Source organism: Thrips palmi, unplaced genomic scaffold (assembly GCF_012932325.1).
Source record: "Thrips palmi isolate BJ-2018 unplaced genomic scaffold, TpBJ-2018v1 HiC_scaffold_4, whole genome shotgun sequence".
Classification (NCBI taxonomy): Eukaryota; Metazoa; Arthropoda; class Insecta; order Thysanoptera; family Thripidae; genus Thrips; species Thrips palmi.
The window spans coordinates 10,241,073-10,250,532 of record NW_023144631.1 but is presented as its reverse complement, the minus strand read 5'-3'; positions in this window follow the sequence as shown (position 1 = coordinate 10,250,532).

Here is a 9,460-nt window from a genome sequence, read left to right as displayed (position 1 = left end):
TATCGGGGAACACTACCATTGGCTGCTGGAACGCCAAGTGACGTCACTCCTTCGGGTGTGCTTTGTGACGTCACCAGACTCGACCCTAGAGGACCGAGACGAGCGTCGCGACGCGCAGGATGCTGTAGTCCAGGGGAGGGGAAGGGGCAGGGCCGACGGCGTGCCTTCGCGTCGCAAGGCGTCGGTGACCCCCAAAAGCGAGCCGCCGGGACGGGACGCCGGCGGGGCGGGGCGGGGCGGGGGGCGGGGTCCCTTTGAACCGAAATGAGTCACAGGGCCGACTCGCCCATAAAGACAAGGGCATTGCGGTGCAGTGCCGGGACTGGTCAGGGGAATAAAAATTTGTGCGGGGCAGCAGCTTCAAGTGGAGGGCCGAGCGGCCGAGGGGCCTAGACGAGGCGGCTTGTTCTTTATTTGACGGCCGTGATTCGCATGGAGAAGGTCGGCAGCCGGGTCACTCCGAAGGATCGCTCTGTCTCTGTCGCACCCTGGCGGCGTCCCGGAGGGGTGCGAGAGAGACAGCGCGACGAGGCGGTCTTCGGAATGAGGCGGCTGGACCGAGGGTGGCTGCGACACGGCCTGCAGGGGCGGGGGTGAGTTGTGGAAACGACCGCGCCGCCCTGCCGCAGACCGATTCCGAGGGTCGTTTTCGTCGCTCTGTCTCTCTCACGCTCTTTGGGCCTCCCGTATGGGTGCGAGAGAGACAGAGCGAAGAAAACGGCCCTCGGAATCGGTCCGCCGCAAGGACAAGCACCCCATCGTGGGACGGTGCGGCGCGGCCGGCCGGCCGGCTGAATTGAGCCTTGATAAGACCAGACCGGCGTATCACACGGAGACGAAGAGGGAGACGCCGCGCCCCGCGCCGCATCGCTGTGGCGTGCAGTGGCGTGCCGGTCCCACGCCGCGCGGTGTCTGGCCCCGCCGCCCCGCCACCGCGGCGTGGCCCCGCGAGAGGCGAGCGGCGAGGCCCCCGGCGGACCGCCCCGACCCCGACTGAACGAGTCTCAACTCGTACGGCCCGAGCCGGGCCAAGCCGATCCGGCGCTGACGAAAGAAGCCGAGATTTGTCCGCATTTCACGTTTTTGCGCAATCTGGCAGCCAGGCTTCCGCGCAGCCCTCAGCCCTGGCGCGGAACACACCAGAACAAGAACGCACCAACCTTTTCCTTTCCCGCCGTGCCTTTCCCTAACTTCGGCGGCTTATCGACGCTGCAGACTGATTCAGAGAGTCGCTCTCGTCGCTCTGTCTCTCTCGCACCTATACGGCGCGTCCCATGAGTGCGAGAGAGACAGAGCGACGAAAACGACTCTCGGAATCAGTCCATACTGATCAGCAGTATTGATCCCGCGGACTCCAGGGCGGCCGGCGGCTCCTCCAGTGCTCTCCGGCAGACCGCGGCGCACCACACCGCAAGCAATCACCACTCCTCGGTTATTTTTATTTTTACCGCCGCCGAGCCGCGAGTGACTCACGGCCGCGAATACGCCGCGGGCCGGTAGGGCTCGCCCCGGAGGACATGGAAGCCCGTGTCTTCGAGTCAAGTCGCCATCCGTTCATTTGGCGAGGGTGATGGCTCTCCTGCCCTCTTTCCCCGGTGCCGGGCAGAGTTCAGTTGCTGTCTCTCTCGCACCTAACCGGGAGGGCCCACGAGTGTGAGAGAGACGAGACATCCGCCGCAGCTAGATCCGCATCCGCGCACCCGCGCCGGGGAGCGGCGTAGAGGTCAGTCGGGCTTGGCGTGCTGCGCCGCCCGTCCTCCTCCGCGTCCTTCTTCGCCTTCGCCTGGTTCTCGTCCTCGCCGAGGGAGCAGCAGGGCTCGATGTGCAGTGTGCAGCCAGAATTACCAACTTGGGCCATAAATACTGACGCCAGGCGTGCAGCACTGTTGGCCAGCCCGGCCAGCCCGGCCAGCCCTGGAACGTAGCGCTGTTGCTCGCATGTCCCGCGCTGCGCCGCCGCGCCGGCCGAGCACAAGCACGCCCTGCTTTACGTAAGTCACTGAAATAAGACGAGCGACGGTGGTGCCGCTCAAACAGTGCAGGCATGGCCACGCCGGGCCACGCCACAAGACGGTCTAGCGCGCTTAATTTAAAGGCCCGTCCACATATTATGTGCGTCCGTCTGGTCGTGACAGTGTGGCCTCCGAGCCCCCTCCCCCTCCCCCCGCCTCCTCGCGCAATCGCCGCCAAGCTGTTAATAAAGGTGGCATAGCGCGCTGGAAACAAAAATTATTATCGAACATTCGTTGACAGAAGGGAAGGGATTGAAGGGGGAGGGGGGGGGGCTGCATTCCCCGGTCGCGGTGCGAAAGCGAAGTGGCTGGAAGGTTTCGACCGCTCGCCAGGGCGGGGCGGGGCGGGGCGGGGCGGGGCGCGCACCGGCCAGGCATTCCCGCCACCAATTAATGTTCACTGTGAATTATTTGGCTGCCTGATTTGTGAAAGGTTTCTCCAAAAAAGGGGAGATAAAAAAACGGGGAAAGGCATAAAGAGACGTACTGCAACATGCGGCGGGCGGCGGGGCGGACGCCATTTCGAAAACTACTCCAAGCCCGTGGCCTTCCTTGGGGTGGGGGGGGGTCGAGCGAAACACACACACACACACACACTCACTCACGCACACACGCACCAAGGCAGGGAGAGATGTATCGGCGCTCGGCGGGGCCATCACTTGGCGACGACGCGAGCCGCGGGGCGTTCCGCGCGACGTTCAATGTTCAATGGCGGGGAAACGTCAAACAAGCTGCCGCGTGCCGCGTGCTGCACTGCGAAAAGTGTAACTTTGGCCCGCCGCCAGGCCGCCAGGCCGCCAGGGGCGCCGCCGCATCGCCACTCGCACAGCTCGTTCCTGCCCCGAGTGTCGCATGCACGCCGCCGCAGTGTGTGTGAGTGTGAGTGAGAAAGGAAGAGTGTGAGTGATCCTGCCCTGCCTAATGGGCGCCACCGCAGCGATTCATTTTCATTCACTGCCCGGCCGAGCAGAGAGCAGGGCGGGCTGGGCGGGCGCGCCACTGCGGGCACGCCGTGCTGCTGCTGGTGGATGGTAGAGCACGCATAGTCAATCGGCCGCTTCCCACGCCACTACAAGTAGACCGCCACCGTCTCCAAATGAAACGGCCCGTCTCTGAGGTCACTTCCTTTTCCTTCCTCCGCCGCGCGGTCTCTCTCGCTCTCGCTGCCGGCCCGGCCGCGGGCCTGCGGGCTCCCCGACGGCGCTTTCGTCGCCCTGTCTCTCTCGCGCCCCTCCGCGGCGCTGCGGCGCGCTGTGAGTGCGAGGGAGACGGCGCGACGAAAGCTCTGTTCGGATGGCTGGCGGTGGCTGGCGGCCCGGGCCTTGTAATTGGCGTGCTGCGCTGACGTAATGCCCCGCTGGAGGTCGTCCTTCTTCGCGCCGCGACGAGAAACGGTCGCCACTTGTTGAAGAATGCCCCGTCTCTGTCTTGGGGCTTCGGGCCTTCGGGCCGCCACACTGCTCCCTGCTCCCCCCGCGCGAGGCGACTCTTATTTGAGTCTTTATTTCCCCAAGCTCGCGCGAGCCGCCGCGCGACCAAGCCACTGCCGGCGTAGGGAAATTTCCGCTGGCGACGACGTGTTTCTTTTTCGTCGTTCCCTCGCGGCCGGCTCCTGGGACCTGGGACCCGGACTCGCCCCGTGCCTTACCGGGCCGCGAGTCTCTCCACCGCCATGGCCGCTGTCTGATTAGGCCTGCGTGGCGATGATCGCCTCAGGCGTCCTCGGGCATCCCTGGTAGAACGCGCTCCTCCAGCACCTCCTCGTCGGCCGGAACGCCTGCGAGGTAGGCCGCCCGGCGCGGCCCTCCGCTCGACGGGCCGGTATCCGCCGCCCCTTCCTCCTCTTCTCTAGGATTCGCGGATTCCGGGAGTCGTTTCGTCGCTCTGTCTCTCTCGCACCGATGAGGGACGCCCCATGAGTGCGAGAGAGACAGAGCGAAGAAAGCGACTCTCAGTCTGCTGGCGTGGTGGCGTTGCGGCCCTTTGTGAGCTCGGCGAGGACAGGCAGGGCAGGCGCGTTGAAAGGCGGCGGCCGGCCTATCATCATCAGGGCAACTAGACCACTCCGAGGGCCTGCAGGGCCTGCGGCCTGCAGCGGCAGAAAAACGCGGCGCACGCGCCCCGCCGCCCTGGAGGCTTCCCTGGAGGCTTCCCTGGAGGCTTCCCTGGAGGCTTCCCTGGAGGCCCTGCAGCAGCACCTCTCCGGGCCGCTCAACTCGATTAGCTTTTTCAGCCGCGGTGCTCGCGGCACGCCGCGCCGCCGTTGTTGTTGTTTGGCCGCTAGTCGTCGCGGTGGCGGTGGCGCTGTGGTGTTGACGCGTGTGGACAAACGTCACGACGGCGGTGGTCAAGTAGGCGGCGGCGGCGCCTCGCACGACGACGCAGCGTGACGGCGTCGTGGTCTGGTTCCACCAGGTTCCACCAGGTCCACCGCCTTCCGTCACGATCGCCTAACGACCTGTCGTGTCGGCCGCGCGTCGCCTCGCGTCGAGGCCTAGCCGGGCCTAGCCGGGCCAGCGTCGCCGCCCCGTGCGTGACACGCGAGCGGCGACGCGGCGACACGAAGCGCTCCCACGCACGACGCGCGACGCGCGCGGCACAAAGGGATGCCGATAGCAGACAGAAGGGACACACGGACGAGGTGCATCGCCTGCCCGCCTGCCGGAGGACGGCACGGCTCCACAAGAATGTTTGATTGCCCAGTGTGGTGACAGGCCGGAGGCTGGCGCCGGCCGCCGCGGTCCAGACGGTCCTTATTCATGGGATGAGCCCCGGGAATTAGTCCGGCAGGACAGAGGACAGAAGTCCCCTCTCAAATGCCCCGACCCGGGTCCGCCGCCCCGCCCCGACCTGCCGGCTGATCCTGTTGTCTCCCACGAGTCCGTGAAGAGCCGCTTCTTATCCGGCAGACAAATTTGTCCAACGCGCCGACGGACACACACACACACACACACACACACCACACGCGCGCACACTCGTCACCACTCCCACCACCGGCGGCTTCAAAGCGGCCCCCCCGATGATTGAAATTGATTGAGCCGCGCGCTTGGCGCGCTCCGGCCTGCGCCGCTGCGTTGGCGCACGGGTACAGAGCGCGACCCGGGATCGGGAGGTCGCGGGTTCGCGTCCCACCGACACCGCTATCGACGATGAATTATCACGAGCCTCTGGAAACAAATCGGGGGGCATGCACCGTGCGGTCTGGGGCGCACCGCAAGCGCTTGGCTCCGCGCTGACCTGCGGCCGGCCGGCGGCGCACCGCGCGCGAGGCCATGATACCCTGGTCGGAGACCTCCAAAGTCCGAGGACTCCGAGCCGGAAGAGGACAGTCCCTCGGTTTTTAATTATGCGCGTGCTGCGACCACATCCCAGCAGGCCGATTCCTTCTCCCTCGCACCTCCGCGGCACGCCAGTGAGTGCGAGGGAGACGGAGGGCTGTTCGGGGTCGTCCTGGTGGGTGCCGCCACGCCGCCATGCCACGCCGCCTCCCTACCGGGCGGCTGAGCGCGCAGCCACGGCGCGCAGCCAGCGCCAGCGTAATAGATCAGTGAAGTATGAATGATTGAGGGCGTCCGCTGTCTTGATGGTCTTGATGGCGCGCGGGGTCGGCCCGGCCGGCTCCCCGAACAATCACCGGCGGCGACTCGGCGTGCATTCCTCTGGGTAAACTTTATGGTAAAACACCCCCCGTGGAGCGCCGGCCAGGGCGGCCGAGGTGGGTGAGACCGCCTCGGGATGGCCGCGGAGGATAAGGAGCAAGGAGGAGAAGAAGAAGTACGAAACCCGAACCACCGGCAGCGCGGCGCTCGCTCGGCCCCCGCACCGTAATCCGTGTTTCCTGCTGGAACCAGCGCGCCATAACCTAACCTAACCACACCATAAGGCAGCCGATAGTACAAGGGCGTGAGGAGGCCAGGGAGGGACCCGCTGTTTCTGCAAGTTTTTGGGTCGAGAGACGGAGAGGCGATTCCGACGCCTCTCGGAATCAGTCTGCAGCCCGGTGCTTCGTTATCCGTTCCCGGCCGCTTCCGAAACAAATGACCGTCGTGTAGGGGGCCGGCCGGTCCCGGGCTGGCCGGTGGAGGCCCTGCTCTTGATGGAGGCCTGGTCTGTCATCTCCCGGCCCCAGCGGCGGCGACCGGGATGGACCAGGATGGGGCACGACCACGCCAGACGCCATCACTCGCTGTCATTCTGTCTCTGTCATCACATGGCGGCCGCGCGGTCAGTCATTTGCCCGCCGTGATCGGAGCAGTCGGACCCGAACGCCCGAACACAAACACACGAACGCACTCGTACACCCGAACACGCGCGGCGGCGGCCGGAAGCGCGTCAAAAAGACCCGAAATGGAAATGAAAATGATAAAAAGGTGCGCTGTCTCTGCTGTCGCCGGCCGGCCGGCCCATGAATAATAAAGACGCAGTACACAAACATCGGGGCGACGCCGCCGACGCCGCCGACGCCGAGGCCGCCGAGGCCGCCGACGCCGAGGCTCGCACCAGCGACACGTATCAAGACATCGCAGAGGGGGCAGGACATCCGAAAACACCTGTCCGACGCGGACCGGGCCAAGGCGCGGGGCATGAGGGCCATGGGGGCGAGCTGGGCGAGGCGTGAGAAGTCCGCGGCCGCCAGCAAGCCCCGCGGGTGATCAGTCCGGCGTCGACGACGTCCTGGAGCACGGCAGCACGGCCTAGCGGCCGAATCGCGCATCGCCCGGAGCCCGAAATGGGAAAGGCGTGTCGCTGGCGATAAGCGGGGCAGCGCGTCCGCGTGTCGTCGCGCGCACCATTGTCGGCGTGGTGCGGCCTAGTTAATTGCCCCGTCAGGTTCGAAGCCGAAGCTCATATCGGCGGAGAAGGAAAGTCGGGAGGGAAAGGAAAGAGGCGGTAATTGTCCTGGGAGGCAAGTTTCACGGGCTATCTACACTCCACACCGGCACGGAGGTCACGGTGCGGCCGATGACTCACTACCGGCAGTGCTGGCTGCTGCACTGTAAGGCTGCTGGCAGGGGCGGGTAGGGGGATTTTTGATGGGGAGGACCGACGCCGCAGCGCCGCAGCGCGCCTCGTGGGCACCTCACGGGCACCTCCACTCCGAGGCCGCCGGCGTCCCCCTCGCCGCCCCGCGCGCCGCACGCCGCGCTAGCGCCCAGCGGAAGTGCCGCCTGTGTGTGACACGAAGCCGATGAACCTGTCGTCGCCGCCACGGGCCGCGGGGAAATGGTTTCCGGCCCCCCGTCGGACCGCCGCGTCCGCGCCGCCGGGACTTGGAGGAACACGGCGTGCGTCGTCTAGAGGCGAGACGGGGATGACCACCTCCCGCGGGCGCGCCCCTCGCACAGTCGCACCGCGAACACGGCAGCGACCTCCAAACCATTTCGCACCCGGTTGAATTTTTCATACTTCTCAGCCCGGCCGTGTGTGCTGCCTGCTGCCGTTTGCGGACCGCCCCCCCCCCCCCCCCACACACACACACACACGCACACACGGATGCACTCGCAGGTAGGTACACGGGCAGCTCATTGCCGACCTGGGCCCTCGCCTCGGCCGGAGCGGGTAACAACAAGTAGTAAGATCGGACGGGCGAGGCTGGCGCGGGGCGCGGGCTGGCGTGGCGGCGGCCAGGGACCTAACCGGCCGAACGGCGCGGCGAGGCACGGCGCGGCGAAGCCCCGGCCAGACTGTGGGACCGGACCTGGACCTGGAAGGTCAGACTGCTGCCGGTAATTATTGAATGCAAGGTGCTTAGTCACAAACTGATGCTCACTAACCTGCACAGCAGGGGGAGGGGGGGGGGAAGGGGCGCGGTGCAGGGTGGCGCTGTCGGAGCCTCACCCACCGCGCCTCGGTTCATTTCGGCCTCTTGGCGCAGTCTCGCGCGAACGGCCTGAAAATCGACAATTTTTGACAGTCCCGAAAAAGTGGTGGCTTTCTTTGTTTCTGTTTTCGGCAGTGTCGGCCAAGCCAACGGCACGGCGAGGCGGCGCGGGTGTTATCCCGTGAGGCGAACGCCGCCTGCTGACCCTCAGCCCTGACTCCGGCAGATGAGGTCCTGACTCCTGATCCTGATATGCTTCATGGTGGCCAGTTACGACCGCCGCGCCCGCCGCGCCCCGCCGCGCCCCGCCGCCGCCCCGCCGCGCCCCCCGGGGGCAGCCCACCGCGCCCCACCGAGCCCCGCCTGGATCACGGCATGCCGACAAGAAACGCCGCGCCACGGGAGGAACACCCGATAATTTACACTGTTCAAGGTGTTGCAAAAGGACCTGCAAAAAAAAAGCAAGGGCCGCGGAATGTTGGTATTTATGGTTTCCAGTTTGAGGCGCTCTTTGAGGCGTCTAATTCCAAACGGCGGCACTGTTGCCCCGCCGGCAGCGTCCTGTCCTGGTAGAGCCTGCAGCGCCTGCAGTGTGTGCCGTGCATAGACCGCGGCGCGCCCCGGAATCACCTGCTTATCAACGAGTATCTGTTTGCTCAGTTGAGTGAAAACGGTGCGTACACACAGACACCCACCAGCGAGCGCGGCAGCGCGGCCACCTTCCCTTCCCCCAGCTAGAAAAGGAAAAACACTTCACGAGTGAAAAATAACCGGGCTTGTTGGAGGCGAAGGCGCAGGCGACCTCTTTATAGTGATTTCGTCCTCTGTCGCTCGCCTCGCCGCCCGCATTTAGCGTGTAGGGTCCGTACTCCAGCGATGCGGGCGAGCGAGGTGCCCGCTGCCGCCATGGCGGGCCTTGGCGGGCCTTGGCCGCGAGGCGCGAGGTGGCTTATGCATAAGTGTCGCGCCATAGAAAGGGGCGGAAAATTACCCCGCCGCTCGGCGGAAAAAAGGAGAAAACGCGTTGAAAATTGGAGAATTTGGCGCAACTAGGTCCGTTCGCCGGCCGGACGACGATGATGCGAGACACTTTGGCGAAACGAGAGGTGAGGGGCGCTGCGCAGCCTGCGCGCCCGGCAAGGCAATCTGGCCGCTTCGCCGCTTCGCCGCTTCGCCGCTTCGTCGCTCCGTTCCTCATTGCCCGTACGTGTTGCCGCGCCCGGCCGCGCCTTCCGTCCTCGTCGCACAGGCCAGGCCGGGCCAGGCCTGCGCAGGGTTGGCCGGTGCGCGAGCGAGAGAGACAGAGCGAGCAGGCGATGCCCGGCGATGCCCACAAGCTGTTTAATTTAACCCTGCCTTGTGATTATGAGTAATGCCTCGGGCCGGGCCCGGCCTGGGAGTCTGGGAGCGACGCCGGGGGAACTATGGCCACTCAACACCGCGGGCGTGGCGTGGCGCTTGGTGGCTCTGGCCCCCGGCGATGCTCCAGATCTGGGTCTCGGTCTCGGTGGCGGTCAGTGGCGGCGGCGGGCCGTGCCCCCAGGCCCCCGGCGCTGCAAACCCGAACCCGTGCCGCGCGCAGCGCGAACGTAACACGAGTCCGACATGAGCGCTCTGCCCGCTCTGC